General features: G+C 42.6%; 1 long non-coding RNA gene across 2 annotated transcripts; it reads left to right on the plus strand.

Moving 5' to 3' along the window:
- The first annotated feature begins 682 nt into the window (after positions 1-682).
- LOC133274885 (uncharacterized) lies at positions 683-14,946 on the plus strand. 2 transcript variants are annotated; one of them, XR_009745313.1, is made up of 4 exons: positions 683-1,061; positions 1,441-1,636; positions 12,555-12,728; positions 12,879-14,946. It is a non-coding gene; the product is annotated as an uncharacterized LOC133274885 (long non-coding RNA). The 2 variants fall into 2 exon arrangements; XR_009745314.1 differs by lacking the exon at positions 12,555-12,728 and having other exon boundaries at positions 698-1,061.
- The last annotated feature ends 7,156 nt before the right edge of the window (positions 14,947-22,102 follow it).

The raw sequence follows: 22,102 nt of genomic DNA on the forward strand, positions 1-22,102 counted from the left end.
GCATCAGTCAGGACCTTCTCTTGGCCAGGCAAACAGGAGAATAGGTGCTGTGCTTCCTTGTTCTGATGCTTAGCATCAGATGCCCGTTGGGAGGTTTTTTTTAGGTTACTTCACTACTAGGTCTAAATCCTGACAGGTTTTCATATATCTGAAATAGGAAAAAAAGGCTTTTTATAGCAAGCTTAGAATGAAACAAAAAGGGGGGCTTTCTTATCATCTCTAAGAGCAAGGCGAAGCCCAGGGTTGTTTGTGCATCCTTCCCTTTGGTTTTTACCTTTGCAATGTTGTTTTTTTTGCTAACTAGTAGAAGTACCACATTATTAACAAAGTGATGCTCGGGTCCCCCACTCCAGTGCCTGTACGATCGAAACTTACCCAAGTGTGTATTTCCACCAAGCTGTGCATGAGGTCACTTAAACACATCGTCTCCAAAGTGGATCGGGTTGTGCGAGCAAAAGCTTCCTGCCTGCAAGACCCTCCCACCAGCAATTGGCACCCAGGGGCTCAGCACATCGCAGGGCAGAAATGTTGGTCCAGGCTTAGGGTTACAGTTAGGGCTGGGAGTAGGGTAAGGAGAGTGAAAAGTAGGAAACCTGTAGGCATTTAGATTGGAGCTTAGGCATGGCTCCCCCTAGAATCCTAGTTGTGCCCTTGGGATGCCATGATGTGGACATAACTGTTCCGCTCACAGGACCTTTACCTGGGTGGCAGGCAGGGTATGCATCAGTACTGCCAAGGGAGATCTGAAAGAGAAGCAAAATAGAGTGAATTTCCTGCTCTGCTTGAGGCTTGGCAGGCTGGCTTCATGCTGTAACACTGATGTTGTTGACCCCAGTGTTTAGCTGCTGTCACAGTGGGTAGAGAGGGTAATGTGGAGTTGTGACTCCTGTGCTCCCTTTTTGACTTGAAACACAGTAAGCTGTTCTGATTACTCCTAATAACCTAAAACTTCATCCCCTTCTTTTAGGGCATAACATGGGTGGAGAGAGCTGTGTGGGAAGAAAATTGAGTGACTGCTGAACGTCTATGGCCAAGTTGGACATAGATTGTCTCATAAGTCAGTAAGTGGGTAATCAGAAAATCTCCATTAGCTTGTCTGCAAAACAGTTACATAGAGGTTGCTCTCTCTAATGGAAAAAGCTAATGGATTTAAAGCAGAAAGATTTTCTCAGCTGAATCAGCTGCATGGAAATACAAGTTCAGAAGACAGTATCTGGGGTTGTTCAGTAAGCATAAATCCCACAAAAGCTACTTAAATTATGCTCTGGCTGTGTGTTCAGTGAAGACCAGAACCTGTGTTCATGCTGTGACTTACTTCTTGCTCAAATCATTAAGCTGTGACTGTAGCTACAGCAGTCCTTAGTTAAGGTTTGACCCTCTCAGTGTTTGCTCAGAAGGCCAGCCCACCCTGGCAATGTGCCTCTCATTCTCTTTGAACAGAAATCTCTAACAACATAAGAGCCTACACCTCCCAAAACAGAGTTCACAGGTGTTTATGCTTCCCCCACGACTGAGCTTCCATCTCAGCTGTGAAGGGATGCCAGGCCCCATGCACTCAAGCTCCAGATGTGGCTGGAGAGGAGCATCGCTCAGTCCCTGCAGCTTGGGATTGCTCTCCTCCCTTTGTTCATAGGAGGTAAATTCAGTTTGCAAAAGAGAGTGGGGCTTCTTAATACTAAGAGCTTTCTAACACTAGGGGCTTTTTGTAACTCTCATAAGCAGATCGTGCTCCCAGCTAAGCCATTAGTTACTGTCTCCTGGCTTAGACGTATTAAGCTGTTAGTTATTGTCTCCTAGCTAAGACATATTGTTTCATCTGTGCATGTGGTTGCTCTGGGCTAGCATCACCACAGTTCAAGCCAGTTTTTCAGCCTCCTGGCTTCAGGTGAAATCCCCTGCAGTACTGCCAGGTGTATAGCGGGCAGAGACGCTGGGGCAAAAATAGTGGCAGGTTTTCATGCACTGAAATTGGAGTTAGTTCTAGTTAAGCTAAAGTGGCCACAGCAAATGGAGAGGGGCAGTTGTGGCTTCAGAGCAATAAAACAGCAAAAAGAGCGAGTTGTGTATATGCTCTCCTCCTGCCATTCCTCCCCTTCCTCAGTTATATGCTTTTTAGGTGCTCCTCCAAATTGAAAACTAATAGAAAGGAAAACCTAGCATTTCACTGTGACATCTTTAGCCAGCATTTATTCAGATGTATACAGGGGGGCTGGAAATGGATGAGCTTCAAGGTCCCTTCCAACCCAAACCAGTCTGGGATTCTGTGATGATTCTGTGATCATGATGAGGATTGGAAATAGCCTGGAAACTCATTGTGCTCAATATTGTGTCTTACAGACCTCTAATGCTCCTGCCCCAGTACCAAGAACTTATCCCATATGGAGAAGTGAGTGGGAAGGGGTCAACATGCAAGTTGCTTAAAAATAGCAGGTTGTCTGTAGCAGTGGGAAGAACTGTGTCTGTGAAACACAAAAAGTGCTAAGGTAAGGTTAGGCAATGAAGGAAAGGAGACAGGAGGCACAGCTTTGTAGGAAATCCCATTTCACTAATTCCAGGGGTTCTGGAGGTGTTTGTGTTGTATGAAACCGGAACTGCTGTGGAAGGAAAAAATGGATTTAATCAATCTCCACTCATAAGCATCTTGGAGTAAGAACAAAGCTTCTGAAACTCTCAAATTCATGTGTTTTACTGAAAGGGGCTTGGGAGGTTTTCATTTAAGTGATTGTGTCAATGTTTGGGCTAATATTTTGGTTTTGAAAAGATTTATTCCTGTGTCATCTGACTTCATCTGAATGGCACTTTTTCCATTACTAATCTGCAAAGGGATGCAAGATTTTCCCATCTTACCTCTGGTTAGTATGTGTCAACACTTTAAAACCTTCTGCAGCACCGTTCTGCTCTATCAAATCTGGCAGCCTGTCCTGCTGGTTTAGCACCATGATACGGCAGTGATCCCGGGGACTTAAATGGGTGAGAGAAATACCTTCTTTAAAAGCACCTGAAGCAGGAGAATTGCCTGAAGCGTGGTCTCCAGAGCGAAGGTACTGACAGATTTGTTCCCTGGTCATGTGCTACACGTTTTGAAATGCGAATCACTTGCTCCTTGATGCTTCTCCCAAAGCAGCATGCACAAAATCAATTTCACAGAACTCAGCAGGAGACCATATGGAAGGGGAGAGCGGTGTTTGTTTTAAACAAGGCTCATTTCGGTCACTAACAAGTTGTGTTACAGTTGTCACTCCCTTGCACTCCCACACCGCGTGCTCAGAAGCATCAAGACCTGTGTGGTGCTTTCATAGGCACGGTCCTGTTGGTGTTTCATTCAGACCAAGTTTAGTGTTTCTGCCACCCAGTAGGTTAAATTGTGCTAGCATGCGTTCCCACCATTGGGTCATCCTACTGTAGTTTTCTTTCCTGCCTGTGGCTACTTTGGGAGTTAAAAAAAGAAAGGGGGAAATTATAAAGCCAGGCTCTATTATAGCCTAAGCATACCTGTAAGTTGTTGATAGTGCTCGCTGGCCATACCCTTGCAGTGAGAGCAAAGCAAGAAGAATGGTTTGGGGTTTGTTTTACCACACTATGGAAATTCATGGGGAGAAATGTCAGCCTTCTTGAGCTTCCCATGAAAGTCTGGTAACTCTTTAACATCAAGGAGTAACCTGTCTAATTTTCCCCCTTTTTGTGTTTGATTCCTCTGCCTGAGACTCAAATGGCTCTTCTGTACAAGCCAAAGTCAGCTAATGGCCACCTTTGCTGGGCCTAATTCAGTTCTGATGCCAGCCAAACACCTTATGTATTTCATTTTTCTCCCTCCATTTCCCCTTCCCTAGAGTCCTCTGCCTTGATGGCATCGGTGATTATGTTTAGCCCTAAATCCCAGTCTGAATACAGCATCTAATGTTACCAAAGGTTTTGGCTATTCAAATTTGAGAGGAGAATGGTTGTTTCGGTCCCATCTTTAGTGAATGATCTACTATCAGATGCCTGGCGTAGTTAGACATATCAGAGCACAGTTACATACTTCAGTGCAATTAAGTCATTAGTCATTCTTGCTTTATGGTTAAAAACATGGCAGTTTCTGTTTTGGCTTGGCATCTCCATTACCTGCTCTCAGGAAAGAGATTGTTGACTCTTCTTTACAAACAGAAATGTGCATGCATCTTCACCTTCCACACAATCTAGTTACATAGCCTGCTTTAATGTGTGCTGCAGCTAATAAATGAGCAGCTGCCATGGCAACATAGCCACACAAACACAAAGAAAAGCTCTTCAGCTTTTAAGGAGTGGCTGGAGACAGGTAATGAACCACGGTTTCACTCCTTGCACATAAAGTGCATGTTAAAAACCATGCTGGGCTTCCCTGTGGGCTTTGCTTTTATGCACAGGTACTTCAAGGATTGCAGCATCGCTGCTGTTTCTTGGTACAGCAAGAGAGTAAGAAAAAAAGCAAGACCCAATGGTCAGCAGAATGGTCTCTAGCAAATCCAGTTATAAGTAGCTGGTGATAACACAGGGGTCTTACAAGTAATAGCAGATTCATCTTTGGATAACTTCTTTCTCCTGCCTCCTTTCCCCCATTTCCAGGCTTTTCTCCTTTCCTCTGCTCTCTCCACTGCTTCAAGAAAAGCAGCTTTAATGCATCCAGGAGTGGGAGGGTGTTCACCAAAATATCTTGGCTTTTTTCATATCAAGGCATTGTCATTTATGCATCTTAATCTGCCGGTGCTGTATTTTTAAAGAATCCCTGATGTTATAGAGCTGTTAAAAGATAATCTTTATTAACATACAGGGTAAATCACTTTCTCCTATGTAGCAGCTTATTATTCATCTGTCAGCTCACAGTAAGAGGTCTGATATCTGCCCACCAACTTCACTGGGAAGTTGTCAGTTGCCTATAATGAGGGTAAAAATGACTGTGAAATTATGTCTTCTCCAGCACAGAAATGCAAACCCAGGCTTTCAGCTGTATCACTCTATTTGCTAACACTATTAAAGTTTATGCCTCGTCTCACTCAGCCATGACAACACGATAGTCTCTTAGAACTATGGATTGGATTTCAGGACAGAAATTGCTGCTACCAGCTAGTCTGAATTCTTGCAGAGAGAAGCAAATACTCAGCCAGAAGCTTGCTGCAGACCTGTACATCCTGGTTGAGTGGTAGGCCAAGAATTGCAGCCTCTTTGTCTCATAAATACCCATATTTACTAGGAAAGTTTATTGGGAGATATTTTCTTTCTGTCTGTCTCTCATGTCCCATTCAGAGCTTACTGTTCCTCCCTTCCCTTGTCTCTGAAATTCAGACCATTAGTGGTTGCTCTTTAAAGGACAACCATAATTTTAGGTTGCTATAAAATTAATCTAAATCTGAACTCGCAATTTTCATGCATATTTTTACTAGTATAGGATATTTTAAATATAAAATGCACTGTGGGTTACAGTTCATCTCTGTTCTTTCCCCACACCCTTCCTGATTCCCCAACTGTATTTTCTGTGGCCTCACTCCTAAAGCATATTGGAGCCTTGCATAATGCCTAACTGGAGAAGAGGGGAATAGTGATGACAGCCAGCTCTCTTAGCCAGATGGGGAACTGAGTACTCAAGAGAGGGGAATAAGCTTTTCTCCTTGGTCTCCACCATCTCCTACACCAGCAGTGACTGTGGGAGCCAGCTCAGTAACTGGTGAGGAACTGCAGCTGACTTGGAGTGACTGAATGCCTCTGGAATGGTTCTATGCATGCTCTGGGTTCTGCAGTCTTTAAAAAGGCTGAGTGGGAAGGTTTGTTTTCCAGCTGTTTTCAACTTATTTATTTCTCTTTTAAAGCTGGGGGGACCGTTCAGGTAGCAAGTGAAGTGAAACAGTCCTCAGCATCTTTAGAAAGAAATTTGAGGAGCAGCAGAGAGCAACCTGGACACGAAATACTCCCTGTGGGACTTGCATTTTGGGGTGAGAGTGTTTGCAGCCCTGGATGATTTAGAGAAGCTCTCAGGATGCATGCTGCAGGCAAGCTGAAAGAAAAATGCAAAGCGAGATGCTAAACAGCTGCATTTTCAACTGTAGTAGCATCCACTGGCTGACCAACACAGTCACTTTGAGAAACAGCATATCACAACTCAGCATGGTCAGAATCTGAGTCGTGACACAACAGTGAGACCGATCTGTGGTACAGGCATCACACCTGCATCGCTCAGTGCTGGCAAGCTCACTCCAGCTATTAGGCTGCAAAGAGATTTCCAGCTCCTTGGGCCACGCTTTTGCTGATGGAAAACAGTAGGAAGGATGGCTTGGGGAGTTATGACAGACTGAAGAAACATGCATTTGTAAGGCAATGCGTCTTCTTTGCAAGATGGAGCCAGGCACAATCCTTGTCCTAGTGCTCTTTATAGATAAGAACAGCGTCTGTCTTGTACGAGAGCAGTGTTGACCACCTGAAAACACTTGCAGAGGAACAAAGCACAGGCAAGACCCACTCTCCACCGTATGCTGCAGCTCAGACAGCACTAATGCATAGCACGAGGAAAACACATTTTCTTCCTTCAGTAAAAAGCCTTTGCATTAAAAGCAGCAGGATGAATTCTGCTATGCTTCCATTTTAAACCAATTGTGTATTGGCGTATCCACAAGATAATTTTAAAGCAAGATTTTTCATTCCCAGCCTGCAAAAGATTCCATTTTCCAGCTGCTAGAAAACATCATGAAACGATCCTGTAATGAACTTTCTGATGTAAGAATTGCTTTATTACTGTTAAATGTTGCCAGCTCTCAGATCTGTGTTCCGCTTCATAAATTCCAGAAAGCAGCTCCATGTATTTAGGAGCTATTTCCCTCTTTTAAAATGAACCAGAGTCTATTCCACCACCCGCCCCAGATCCCTTGCAGTTTAATGAAGACAGATTGCTATGAGCTTATTGCAAAAGATGAAGAAAAAGGTTTTGCAGAGCAATTTCTCATTCTTCTTATTTTTCTTTTCTAACCAGAACTTGTGCTTTTTGTGTTTTGAAGAACAGTGAATAAGCCCTGCAAAATGACACTATTGTATGTGCCTGCTACTCAAGTATTAACATTATAATCAATATACTAATTTTTTCCCTTGGCAGAAGGCAGTAAAAGGTCAGAATTCATTCTCTCTGATTCTACATACAAACTCCATAGGGTTCAATTCACTACAAACCACAGCGCAGCTACTTTGGAGGGATTAGTGATGAGGTCTGGAGAATGTCTCCCTTCAGTTGTTAATTTGAATATAATCCAGGTCAATACAGCCTGCTTTAGGTCAGCTCTGAGTTGCCAAACTTCTGTAGAACAATGAAAATCTCTTCTAAGTCATGATGGGTGGTTACTGCAATGTTTGACTTTTATTGACAGCCTAAAGTAATAGAAGAAAGAGGCAATTTTCGTTTCTTACCTAGAAAGGTATAGGCAGAGCAGGGAAAAAAATACCATTATTCATGTTGCATATGACCGTAAGAGCTAGAATGGAATTTGCTATGGGCTGCAAAACACTCCACAAAAATACACGTGCTAGGTACAGCATCAGTTCTGAAGTCTGTACCTTCCGAATATCTGGGAAATCTGCCTGGGCAGAAGAATATGTTGGATCTCAGATGTCACTGTTGCACGTTGGATTTGATTCTATGATTTTAATTTATAAATCTTTCCCAAAGGAGCTGGGGAATGGAAAAACGCCTATAAGGCAGTTGAGCATTTGTCATTTTCCATTAAATACTGACTGCTTCCAGCATGTCCAGGCAGATTTAAACAGGTGAAAGGGTCAACTAAATGAGGATTGTGTATGTACATACATTAAGACATGAGAGCTTCCAGTAATTTATTTTATCTATAAAAAGCTGCTGTGATTTTGACTTTGAGAAAGGAAGTGACTTAGAAGGACCAGTAGACAGTATCCCATGGCAAACAGCCAAAATCAGATGAGTTCAAGGAGGCAAGAGGATGTGTATTCAGTCTGTTCAAGGGAAAGCATGCAGCTGTGCCCTAATAAAAAGGATTGTTGCCTTCATAATCTATGCAAGAGAGCATTTTTCAATGCTGTGACTCCTGTTTTTCATAATGTCTTTCAAAACAGGGCCTAATGTCAAGAGCCCCTTCTTCCCCAGTGTTAGCTTTGAGATACTTCTGTTAGTGTGTTCATTACATAGGATCCCTCCTGCACTGCTCCTGGAGAACTGCAAAGCAGTCATGGACTGCAGGTTTTCCATGAGTACTGGACAGAGTTGTGCAGAAAAGGAAGGCACCAGGTTTGGTACGACAGTGAGAAGCTTCTAGTCTAGTTAACGCCTGCACCAGCAAACCATTGGACCCTCTACAGGGATTTGTTTTATTATCTGAGCCGAAAATGCAATTTTACTTGCCATGTCCTGGCTAGAAGTAGTATCCATAAGCACACTGAAATTACAAGTGTGGGTGTATAAAAAATGTATCCTATGTGCCCTATCCAGCCATCTATTGGGCTTCCTTTTGGTTGAAAAAAGTGGGGTTTCTTCCACTTTCTCCTGATAAGCTGTTAACAATTAACATTTCTTATTGTAAGAAGGTCTTAAATATTTGGCATCTGAACTGCATCACCTTATGGCATGTTGTACCCGAGCAAAAACTTACCCACACGTTTCACAGAAGCAGAGTCCAGGGAAGAAACAGTTGTAGCACTTTGAAGTGCTAGTTATGCTCTCAGTTCTCTTTCCATAATGTTTTTAAATTGGGGATTTAAATCAAACACACATATTGATCACCCTCAAACTAATCAGTGAACTGATTCCAGTCTGGCATCCAGTCAGTGTTGCTTACAAGAGTTGCTGTCTGTATTCTCCCAGATTTTGTTTGTACAGTTATTTTATTGCAAATATAAAAAGGGAAAGAAAATGCAGTTGTCAGCTGTGAATGAAATCAAAGCAGGATAAATTGAAGAACAATACTGGTGTATATACCCTCAGCAATCTGGCAGGAAGGACAAAACTACATGTGAGTTGATAGCTGGTACATATTTGCTATATCTTCCTGTAAATAGTCACCTTCTCTTTCTGCAAAAAACATGAATCATGTTCATCATTTGACATTCTGTACATTATAAACAGCTTGCCAGGGAGTTTAGAAACACAGGTGAAGAAAATATTCAGGAGATCCTATGTAGTTTATATCAAGATTCCATGCTGATCTTTTGTACATATGTCTTCCTATTTTACTAGAAAGTTTCCATAATTTTATATTAGACAGGAAAGTCATGTTTTTCTACTTTTTTGGGACATTTCCATACGCTAAGTATTCCGAAATACAATTTGAGTAACAAGAATGACAGAATCCCAGATTGGTTTGGTTTGGAAGGGACCTTAAAGCTCATCCAGTTCCAACCCCTGCCATGGGCAGGGACACCTTCCACTAGAGCAGCTTGCTCCAAGCCCCTGTGTCCAACCTGGCCTTGAGCACTGCCAGGGATGGGGCAGCCACAGCTTCTCTGGGCACCCTGTGCCAGCGCCTCAGCACCCTCATTGTGAAAAATGTCTTCCTTATGTCCAGTCTAAATCTTCCCTCTTTCAGTTTAAAACCATTGCCCCTTGTCCTGTTGCTACAGCAAGGCTGGAATTGTTTTTACTCAAGTGGAAAAAGTACAGTTTGCTGTGTACTTTAGAAAGTAAGAAATGTCTATCAGTGCTGTTACACTCACAGCTTCTGGAGCTGCTGTGCCAAGGTGTGCATTTCTTCTCAGGACATGGTCCTAAAAGTAGCCATTGCAAAACAAGGGAAGACGAAAAGCTCAGGTGTGAAGAGCACAGAGCTGACTCCGAAGTGGCTGGAGAGCTTGACTACAAAATAATCCTGTTCCTCCTCTGAAGACACTAGCATGCAGAAATCTCTTTGTAGCTAAAGCTGGTTGCTTTCTGGCCTCAATAGGCTTCAAAAATTATTTCTATGATGTAACCAACAGTAAGAGGCCATTATCTGATGAAGACAGCGGTAACCTAAGTGCCTTACTGAGTGATGCAGAGCTGAGCCTGCATGTTTACTTGAAAAAATGCCAAAACGCAGGATGTGCCTGAGTAGGAAGGGAATTCCATATCCTCACTGGAGGAGCTTAATGGCCAAAAAGAGGAAAACAGAAGATGTGCCATGAAAGAGGAAAAGAACTCTGAGATTTAAAGCGCAAAGTAAAGTCTTGATGATGTACCCCTTTCTCCCAGCCCTCTTTGTTATCTGAAATACACCTTCACAAATTAGAAACTTTGCTAGCAATGATTTATTTCTTTTTTTCTGCATAAAACCCCTACTAACCTTTCTATTGTGTTATTTGTTGTCCTGGGCTGGCTGTAAGAGTATGCAGGGCAGAGTGCGCTATGTCCACTTCATCTTTGGCCATAGCAGTAGAAACCCTCTAGCCTCATGCTTTCAGTACAAGAGACAGGGTCCTGAGCGCCTTGGGGAGGTAATAGGTGTTTCAAGAAAGATGAGGACCATCCTGGTTTTGAACACCCTAAAAACCTCCACAGGGACAGCCAGGTTTGGTTTTAGGTCTTGAAATTACATGTGGGCTGCTGAAAGTAAAGCTGCTTATTGATTGTTCATTAATTCCTTTCACAGGGTAATTTATTCTTCTTCCTTTCCCCCCCTCCCCTCCAGTAGACATCTCTTCCTCTGCTTTTTGTGGCAGGAAGAGAACTTGCAGGGATAAATGGAAATTGTGTTTGTGACCTTATTTCTAGAGTGCTTTTGACTGCTGGTGCATCACTGGAAAACACCAGCCATCCTAGCTGCTAGGCAAATGTAATGATTTAGGCACTTTCCCCATATATTCTGTAGACTGCTTTTCTTAGTTGCTTTTTCTTAACCTAACCATTCAGATTATACCTATATAATCATTTAATGTGAACAAAACAGGGTGTTTTTTTCCAATAGTGATTTGTAACAGTAATATAAAATTTAGAAGGAAGAAAAGCAGCCTGGTACACTCAATGCGTAATACCTGCGGCATATCTTCTCATTGCTCTAACCTATGCTCTTCGACATCTACGCTTGTTTTTCTAACTGAAAGACCTGCAGGAACACTACACCTTCACATCTGATTAGCTAAAGCTAAGCAAATCAACGTTCAATCAGTAGAATCCTCTGACCTGGTAGACAGCCAACTCAATTAAACAGCTGTCCTGATTAAGAGAGACAAAAATGCTTCTGAAAAGACTTGCTGTGGCATAAAGTACCCACCAAAGTAAAGCTACAGCAATAAGGAGATTGAAGTTTGGCGTTTCACACTAATTTAAGAGCTTGTTAGTACCTAACTGCCTGTGTCACCGAGCGAATATGTGCCTGTTATGCAGTTTCACTGTCATTAAGTATAATTGTGCTAAATTAGCATCCATGAAGATGTCCTAGTTAAAAGGTTTTTACTACACCAGCGATTGTATGCAAATAACATAATCCTGACAGAAAAACCCCAACAAGCCCTAAGCAATGGATAAGAGAGGAATTTGCAGTTGTTCTTTAGAAGAGCGGGCAGGGAAGTGTCCACACCAGCACCTCCTGGGGCACTGAAGATTGATTTTCTCCTCGAAGTCAGAAAACTGGTCATGACCCCTGGACACTGCTGAGTGATACAGGTGTTTCTCTAAAAGAGATGCATGACCGTTGCAAATGTAGGTTGGGCACAATCCTGATACTCAGAGTGTTTGCATCTCTTGCTGAGTGGAAGTATCTGCAATGCTGATGTTCCTCCGCGTTCCTCTGAGCACTGTGCCCAAGAACAGTTTGCCACACACATTCTTCAAATGATCCCCTTAAGAATTAATGTTTGAAGAAGGCTCTTTTCTTTTTGACCTTTGTTATGCTTCACATCTAACTAATCCATGGTCTCAAAGCTAACGTGGTAACTCTGTAGGCCACACGTTTCTTATGAAAACAGCCATTAGGAGCTGCATGGTCTTGAAAACAGAAGTTGTTTTCACTTCAGATAACTGTGCTACAGTATTTCATCCAATTTAGTGCTCTTTTCTGGAGTTACCAGGTAAAATAACAAGCTGACATCTGTACTGTGTCATATGCTTGACTACCTGCATGCAGAAAGGGGCCAAAGCACAATTTCAGACAACCAAGTGATTTGCTGCTTGAGGGATTTTGCAGTATAATTAATCACTATCTGGGGACGTTAACCTGTTTACTTAAAAGGAAATTGGGTTGATCAAGGTTCACAAACTAAGGTTGCATAGAATGCAGACCAAGCTTTAGTTCAGCCTTGAAGCCTTGCACTGAAGGGTGTTTCAGAGGATTATCTGAATAAATGTTTTCCATAGCTAATAATTTGCCTCTTAACCATCCTTACTTACGAGCCATTTGGTTAACTTTCATCTCATGTCCAGTAAGCTAAACTTACAGAAAATGATCTTCCTTTTATATATAAGAATAAGAGCTGGTTCTTGCCTACCTAAATACAGAGAACCTTTGAGTAATTAATCTTTGCTTCCAGTGGTGCTGAAGCATGTTAAAGAATTATTAGTTCATGTACACACAACAAATAATGTATTTTGAAACTGTATTGATAGACTCTGTCTTTCATAGCCTGCTTCAGACAAAGCACCTGGACTGTGTTAGATGGGAGGGAAGAATCGGTTCCAGAAGGAAGAATCTCCCCTGATCATGCCTCTTCCCAGCATCTAGACATTTAAACTCAGATACCCGCAACCAAGAACTTGATTTTGACAGTGAAGCAGAAAGAGTGTTGGACTGTCTCAGGTACGCAGGCAAGATGAGCTCTGTTCTCTGGAGAATGAACTATTTGGTTTTATAGCACAATGTTACCTCCAGAGATGACCATTTATGTACTTCTGTTGGCCTGTTACAGGAATAATATTACCATATAACCAATTGCTTTTTCACCTGCAGCACCTACCTCCTACGTACCGCACCTTCATTTGCACTCCTTGGCAGCTCCTGTGCAGCAGCATGCAGATCCCTGTTGGCCTGGCACAGCAGATGGGATGCCTTGGATTATGCTTGAAACTAAAAGGCAAGTTTGGTGACATTTTGCTGCGTATTTTCATGTGCTAGTAGCAGGAACATGTGAGACTGAGGTACAGCATCACTCCTACTCCCATCACTCCTACTCCCATGACAAGCCTTTTCTGAACAGTTCAGCCAGTTTTGCAACTGCAGCAGTCATTTTTCCCTGATGCCTACAGACAGGGTCTGGAATAATACTGTCAACCCCCCCTTTCAGGTCTTATGGGTAAAGGAGGATCTGCAACTGTGAAAGGCTAGTACCATAATACCTTCTAATGCCATAGTATCATATAATGCTAGTTCCTCGGTATTTGATTTAATGTGCTAGTACTGCAAAGTTTCTATGGACTTTCAGGGCAGTTTTGAGTAATGTCATTAAAATTGTCACAGGAGGTAGTGTCTTTCAATATTTCATTCTTTTATGCTTAGTTTTTAATTATTCCTTGTTTAATTAGCTCTGAAAACGAGTGCTCTTTCCCAGCAAAGAAGAACGTGACTTATACACGGGTTTGTCTTTGTATTTTCCTTTTCTTCAGAAATTGCTGTATGAACAAATCACAGGGGCCACATTTTGACCAACGGGTTACTCAGCTCAGCCCCCCACAGGCTGGTCCATGTGTCACTCATGGAACTTGTGTAATTTCCATCTCTGAGGATCTTTGGTTACAGAGCAAACACTGTGAGGAATAACATATGCAAAAAATTAGGACAGAGCAATAGTGTATGTCAATGTTTCTCAGCCTTCTTTTAGGTGAAGAACAAGCCAGACTTTAAGCAAAGAAAGATGTACCCTGTTTGGTTTTGTTGTATTTTTCTCTTGTATAGCTGAATAACACATGGGCTAAAATGGGCTCATTCATGCTCTAGGTTTTTGACTATCACTTTTATTCATTTGCTTATACTTGGCTGTATATTTCATTAACATTATGGGGTTTAAAATCATCTGGTAAATGTACCCTCTAAGATCTGATGAGCCAGTGGTGAAAAGCGTTTGAGAAGCATTCAGCTAAGGACTTCTACAGGTCCTTTTAATCCATTTACTTTACAACTCTTTGGTACATAGGTGTCCCCTGGCACACAACTTGGCACCATTCACTCCAGAGTAATAAGAGTGATCAAGGGAATGAAATAACCCAGTAGTGTTGAATCCAATTTTGATATAGCAAAAAGAAATGAAGACGCTTCCTGCATGCAGGCTTTCCAGGTGGTTAGTTTACAGTTTAGGCAAATGTTATTTTCTTGCACTGTTAATCATTTCTTGTTAAGTGTGTCATAATACATTGATTTACAGCAGCTAACGTTGCATTGACAGCAGGGAGTACGGTACGCTCTTTGTAAAGTCAGTCTGAAGATAGATATTTAAAGCAGAATCAAAGAAGATGATAAGGACTTAGCCCACATGAGGTGATGAGGGAAATTGCATTGAGGTTAGCTTCCTGCGCTCTGGCATGGAGAGATATAAGAAACAAAAGGGTACAGGGGTAAATCATGGGATGATGGCATCATAGTGTCATAGAATAGTTTGGGTTGGAAGGGACCTTCAAAGGTCACCATGTTATTTCATGGGATGTCCTGGAAAAAACAAATGGAAGTAGAACAGTATTATGTCTTTCACATGCATGCTAAGCATCTACAGAGTGATTGAGAGAACTGTGTGCTGAAGATGGGCTTTAAATAGAAAACGGGAGAAAAAGGGGATGAGATGCCCTGTTAACTCCAGCAGTGACACCACTAACTCCATTAGAAACCCTGTTTTGAAATGATCTCCTGAGAGTATGAAACATAACTGGTTATTCTTCCACCCAAAAGTCATAGCAGCTCAAGAGCATTCAAAAAGTTTATTGTTCTGTGTACAGGAAGCCCTTGAGGCAACTCCTGCAAGGAAAACCCTGAAATGGAGGCTTGAGACAAATAGAGGCTTTGTTTTCATCACTGTTCTAAAGCCAGCAGAGCACCAGGGAGAGAAGCAACAGCCTGAAGTTGCTTGGAGCAGCTGGAGATAGGCTGTAAATGTGCGGTATGAGATGCCTTTAGCTGGGCCCTATGGTGTATGCACCCAACAAGCTCTCAAGAGCACTGTGTGAAAGCCACTCATTCAATTGAATGTGTGTAATGCCAAGAAAAAATACTCGGTGATGGAGCAAGTTTTCCTACACCCCAAAAGGCAATGCAACAAAGGCCTAACAGTGCAGGATCCTAATTCCCAGTGTGCATGTTCCCATTGCAGAGACAGGGGGAAAAGTCCCTGTGTTTGATACCAGCAGTGGGTGATACCATTCTGGTGATGTCCCCATCTGCCCGAGTTCTGCAGTGTTACTTCTCAAATTTCCTCCATAATCCATAGAGTTAGGAAGCATTTCCCAGCTGTCTGCTGCACTGAATAATACAGTATTTGTATTGTAATTTTCTTTTCTGAATGACAAATTATGCTGTTTCTCTATCACAAAAAGTTGATTGGGTCTGGAAACAGCATTTGTGCATATTCAGTGTCTCATATTGATCATAACAGGGAGAAAGCCGAGAGGAGCCTTCTCCATAGAAACACAAGGTTACAGTGGGAACGCCAAGTCTTCTCTCAGTGATAAATGGCACTGACACTGATTTCTCTGCTCTTGTAATCTCTGGAGGTATCTTTATGCAATAAAATTTTTATTAACATGCCCTCAACCTTCCTTTTTAATCTGCTCCACATTTTGGCTCTCAGATTCTGCAGAAAAGAAGCACATTATATTGTTTCTTCCCAAGAGGGCTCTTACTTGTATCTGTAAGCCTGAAATCCTATATTTGAATGTGAACAGTGGTATTAAATCATTCAAACCACCTGATACTTCTATAGCTATACCAGATCAAAGTCTGTTCTCAGATACCCATAAGAATTCAGCAGTAATTTAGCTACACACATATATATAGTATATATATATATATATATATATAGTATTTTGCTTTTTAGAGGGATTCATTAACGAATTCAACAGACAGAAAAGCTAAGAAGGGGGGTCTCATTGCTACAGGATGCTGTTAGCACCAGCAGTTCATGCAAGTTCTTATTGGAATTAGACAAATTCATGCACAAAAAAATCAATCTGGGCTGTTACACCCAAAGGGACCACTTCTGGTGCAGGAAACCGTTGACCCCACCTCCCATTCACCTAGGATCTGGTTTTAAGCTGGGCTCAGACTCCTTGGGTCCCAAACAGTCTGCACTGCAGCCACATCACAGCCATACCCATGCTTGGCTGTGCACCCTGACTCATGAACTAGCTTCCTGACCCTAGACCTGCCTCATCACCCATGGACTTGCCTTATGACCTGGGCTCCAGGCTATGCCTGCCTGTCCCCTTCCAGCCTGCCCTGCTCATCCCATGAGGACAGTGGGATGGGCCCTGGCTGGTGAAGCCATGCCCTCCTGGCCCACCACCTCCCCATGGCTCACAGGTTCTCTTAGCTTCTTATCTCGCTCCTTTGCTGTGCCACAGCAATGTCTGTGGATCACACTGAGGTCTGATATGCCATGACCAGGGTGCCCATCGAACCTGTGATCCACTGACCATTGAACACGGAGTAGGTGATGAAAGGTTGGTGTTTTGCACACCTATGTATTTTGGGCACCTTTAGCTGTGGGGCACAGGCACACACCCTATCACATTGCCTGCTTGCCTTTGCCATGTGCACCTTGCACATGTGGTCCCACACACTGGGATTAAAAATGACAGATCTGACACTAATATTATGCTTGATCATGCAGCACCATGAATCTTGCAATTACATCTTCACAGAGATTCTTCCTTATAAGAATAAGAGATTCTTCTTACAAGAATTTGGAAGTCTGAAGGTTACCGTGTCAAACACAAATGTTAGGGGTATGTCTGGATATGGCTGCTCACTGAGCTCCAGCAACGATGTTAAAGTGACTGAGACATGTCTTGCCCAGGGTCTTTAGAAGTTTGCCAGTGGGTTCTTTTGACTTGGAACAGGAGAAGGCAATAAAATGGCCTGGGCTGAAACGTGGCTTACGGCTCACTTGCAGGCATGAGCTAGGATAATGCCCTCTAGCTATGAAGCAGGTTGTCTATCAGCATATGCACTGCCCAGAGTTGAGGGAAGTTAATAACACAGCACAGTCTGCAGTTGGAATCAGTTAATCTAATTTGCCCCATGAGACAGAAAATCGGTGGCAGGTTTTCTTTTCCTGCTTTCCTTCCTTGAGGATTCAGTGTCAAAGAAGCCGGTGTCAAACGCCCCTGACAAATGATCATTTATCAAATAATTCAAGTTTCAGCACCTTTCCTGTCAGCAACATTCAGCGCTGTTGGGGAAGGTTTATTTCTTCGTTACCTTCTGCTCTGCTAGAATTGAACCATGTCCAGGCTCAGGATGAGAAAGGACATAGAGCAAATCATTTAGTCAATTTACATCCCTCAGTAAAGCATCAATTTATGTTAACAAAACCTTCAGAATTTAATATTGCACCTGCTCTGTAATTCGGTTCACTCTAATTTTTGTTGCAATAGAAAACCCTTTTATTCATCTCTTCCATATGTTGCAGTTCTGCTTGAGCCTCTGGATAACTGCGGTGCATTGTTCTTTTCCACTCAGCAATTTAGAGCACTTTTTCTGTCTGCCTATATTTCCACCTTACTAGGCCTAACCTCAGAACCCCACTCTGTTTCTCTCTGGCTAATCAACTGATGTTTCATCTCTTCCCTTTTTATAACGAGTGACTTGGTTTCTTTCCTCATAGGTCACAACATGTTGATTCATTTGTATTTTTGCAAATCTACTCATACTTCCTTTTGTGTCTCTATCCTTCCCTTGTGTTTTGGGTCAAAAGCATTCTAAATAGAATCATAGAATAGTTTGGGTTGGAAAGGACCTGAAGATCATCCAGTTCCAACCCCCCTGCTGTGGGCAGGGACACCTCACATTCAACCATACCACCCAAGGCTCTCTCCAACTTGGCCTTGAACACCTCCAGGGATGGAGCATTCACAGCTTCCCTGGGCAACCCATTCCAGTGCCCCACTGGAATGATAAGTTAACAACTTTCTCCCTGTCTGCCAAATAACTGCTTATGGAAGTTTGGTTTCTAATTCCTTAGATCTTATGAGGGACTTATGTCCTGAAGCATACAGTTTGATATCGCAGCCTGTACCCTTTCTAATGAATGTTCCCATTATATGCTTATTTGTCCAATCTTCCTTTGAATCCAAGTAACATTTGACCTCTGAGATGACCTGCAGAAAAAAAATAAATGAAAAAATCTACACTTTAATCATTTCCTATTTTATTCAGAAGAAAATCTATTAAAAGAAAAAGACCTCTTTCCTGCCTTTCAGATGTGCTGGGCCTTGGTTCTTCCCCTGTGTAGGGTGAAAGCAGGTAAGAGCTCAGCTCTTCTTTCCTGTACTTTGTTCTTCTGTATTGTCTTTTATTTCTCTCTGTGTCTGTCTCCTGCCTGCACCAAACAGCTTGCATCTTTTCAGTCCTTCTTCATATAAAAGCTCTTGTACAGCTATTCATGACCATCGTCTGTCTTTGCGTTTCTGCAGCTTTTTGTGTGAGATGATGATACATCTGGCTATGGGTGCTGCCAGTTAGACACATCCTTAGTTTCTAAAATAGAATCTAACACAGCCTCATCTCATTCTCTAGGCCTGCTTTTTTGATCATTCATGCATAATGTGAGCAGTACCTTCTACCTGATGTCTTTAAAGTGGCTTCTCTGCACTAGAGATCCAAGCTATACAAAACTGACAGCTAATTCAATCCTCAGATGGTTTTTGGAGTGAATGCAAAGCAGGAAGAACAGATTGACATGCAGCTCCTCGGAAGGCTGTTCTTTGATATATAAACAAGATAAACTCTAAACCAGACACAGTTTTCCAGAATCCCTGTGTCGTTTTCCTTTCAAATACCGTTCTTCAGGTCAGGCATTTGCTAATTTACTACATGAAATTCAGAGCCTTTTGGCTGAGCTTCTATGCTAAACTGTCATGCTGATTCTTCCTTTTAGCTGCATGTAGGTTTCCAACACATTCTTCTTTTTATCTGATCAATAGAGAAATGAACTGGCCTGAGAGACAGACCTTTTAAAAATGGAGTCCCATATGAAATAGGGTATGGTTTTTTCAGCAGGTGCTAAGCAGCTTTAAGTATTAACTGCACTTGCAGTTTCACATGCTCATCACTTGGTCATTACTCCCCACCACTTTCAAATTACAGATGCTTTCAATCAGATCCTTTGTACTGTCTCATTGGCAGGATTCACAAGCCACATGTCATGCACTCAGAACATCTCCTCTCCTTGCTTGCTTGCTTACTTCACCAGCTTCAAATCTGAGATTGGATATAAGGAAGAAGTTCTTTACTGTGAGGGTTGTGAGGCACTGGAATGGGTTGCCCAGGGAAGTTGTGAATGCTCCATCCCTGGCAGTGTCCAAGGCCAGGTTGGAGAGAGCCTTGGGTGAGATGGTTTAGTGTGAGGTGTCCCTGCCCATGGCAGGGGGGTTGGAACTGGATGATCTTGAGGTCCTTTCCAGCCCTAACTACGATTCTATGATCTTCATAAAGACAAGAAGAAAAACTCTAGAATTACCTAGCAGTACTCTCCTGCCACCATAGGCAAGGCTAGGACTCTTTAAGTGAGAGGGAAGGACTGCAAGGGGAGCCTTTATAATGCCAGTATTGCACCCTTTTTCTGCATGTGTAGCAGCGTTATTGAGGGGTATGTTCCCAGGAGAACATTTGGAAAGGCTTCGGGAAAAGAAAGGAAGAATTACAGACCATGAGAACATGGGGAAAAAAAGGTTATTTTTCCTTCTCAGCTGTTAAATTGTTAAATTTAGAAAGGAAAAAGTTTTACATACATATAAAGCCATAAGGATATATAGCAGAGTATATTGTGCAGCTAGTGTGAGGAACAAAGGTGAGTTGCTAGGAGGTGCTGCTTCCACTTCAGTGACGTGTCTCCTTAATTCCAAGGGGAAAGTTGTACGTCCCATGGGGCAGAATGCGTGTTGAACTTCCCTGCTGTCTTCCCTAGTCTAATGTGAGAAGTGAGTAACAAGTGTTTAAGGTTGAACTGCTGGAATCAGACTCGGTTTGAGAGAGACCTTCCTTTGGTTCAGGTGTGAAGAAGAGGAAGGCCTCCCAACAGCAGGCAGCACTTCTGGCTCTTAGTGTAAGTCTTCTGATGAGATTTAAGAAGTCAGATTAGATTTCTAAAGTCTCTTGTGGGACTCCTAGCAAGAATGAGTCTCTTATCCCTAAGGACATCTGCAGATCTAGTGCTTGACGTCCAGTATGCAATTACGGTAAAGCTTGTACTGAAGTAAGAGAGAGTTTTCTCAATAATCTGACCCTGTGTGTCTCTGTGTCTTAAATGTGGGCTTATTAAAACCCAGGACTGTACTGTAAGTGTTCTCAACCTGAGGCACACCTGCTGTGACAGTTTCTTTGCATAAGACTCTTCTGAGTGAGAGACGGAAAGCATTCAGATGAGTCCTCTTCAGAGCCAGAAGCTTTGTGTGTCTGAGGAAAGGAAGACTAATGAGAAATGGCCCCTTCACTGCAGTACTTTTTCCCCTCCCTCGAGCATTTTCCCTGGCTAGGAGCTTTGTGAGGTTTTGGATAGGCTACCTAATTTCCTGTGTTTGAGGGCAAATCTGAGAACAGTTACTGCACATCTCTGTAGGATGATTGTGTTAGTCAGAACACTGCGGGGATCTAATGTGTTGGACTGTGGATAAGGGAGAGCTCAAGATGAGAAGCTCAGCTGGCTACTAGGTTCACAAGGAGAGGACTTCAGCCTGGCCTTTCCAGCCTTACTGCACCCTAAAACTAACCCAGAGTCCATCAGCACAGTGAGGAAGGTGTTTTCATGATTCTTTGAGACAGACGTGAATAATCAGCTTTCCTTTCAGACAAAGCTAATTGTCCGCAGTATATCATGTGTTTAGGAAACAAATAAAACTCATGTCTACCACGGCTTCTTGTTGCTATGTGCAGGAAGCTCCTTCAAGAAGAATTCAGTAGGAAAAAAGCCTTTTTCTACTTCATAATCCTGTAAGATGAATACAGAATTGCCTGGGCTACAATGTCAGAATAGCTAACAATGAACCACCAGTGGCGTGGAAGCTATCAAACAGAACATCTCTGGATCAGCACTGGGTCTGGTATTAATTAATGAAAACACTAATTAAGGTTTCTCCTAAACAATGTGGAAGATAAAACGAAGCATGCTTTGATAGAATTTGTCGTGGCCAAGCTGCAGCTATAGAAAGAGTGATCAAGGGATTTTAGAGTAAAAGGCAAATTTTAAATAGAGTGAGATTTTAATTTAGATAAATGCTAAACAACGCAGTAAAGGGTGAATTAAATGGAATCCTGCTGATTGGAGCTCAGTAATGGAGGGAAGAACTTAGGAGAGTGGGTAACAAATGGGGCACAAATCCCAGTACCATAGAGCTTTAAAATGACAAACAGATTTCCTGGCTCTACAGAGAGCGAAAGGGAGGTCATTTGTAGGACAGTGGCCATAAGGATGTCAACTCTGTTTCTAGTGCAGCAATGCAAATGTAGAGCTTCAACCTGTTACCCAGCTCCTTGATTGTGACCTCAAGGTTGGATGATAAAGGAATAAAGCTTCTCAAAGCGATGCAGAGCTGACAGATGCATGAACAGAGCCTTTGAGAAGCACACGAGCACACTGTGTGCCACTGGCAGTCCACCTCTCAGCCATGTGGCACCTAATCAGGCACCCTGCATATGACCCAGTGATGCTGACTTCTGATGCAGTCCCATACTAGGCAAAAATGCAATGGGAGATAGCTGCTTTGATCACAGAAAATGTGGCAGGATGTAAGTGTAGAAGTCTCAGCCACCATCTACCATCTTAACCTGTTCCTGGGAGCTACAGAACTGAATTACCACTATCTTCTGACTGGTGGGGAAGGCTGGTCAAAATGAATAATGCAACCAGGGGAAGAGCTTTTGAGCAATGGGTGCTCCTATTGAGCCTTTTATTTAGAGCTGTGGTCTTTCTTTCTAAGAGTGACTTCCATCTAGACTGGGGCCCTGGCAAAGCAGAGGTACCATTGCAGGCAGTT

Source organism: Pezoporus flaviventris, unplaced genomic scaffold (assembly GCF_033815535.1).
Source record: "Pezoporus flaviventris isolate CSIRO_AGI_PZ_B2104156 unplaced genomic scaffold, CSIRO_AGI_Pfla_v1 ptg000037l, whole genome shotgun sequence".
NCBI lineage: Eukaryota > Metazoa > Chordata > Aves > Psittaciformes > Psittacidae > Pezoporus > Pezoporus flaviventris.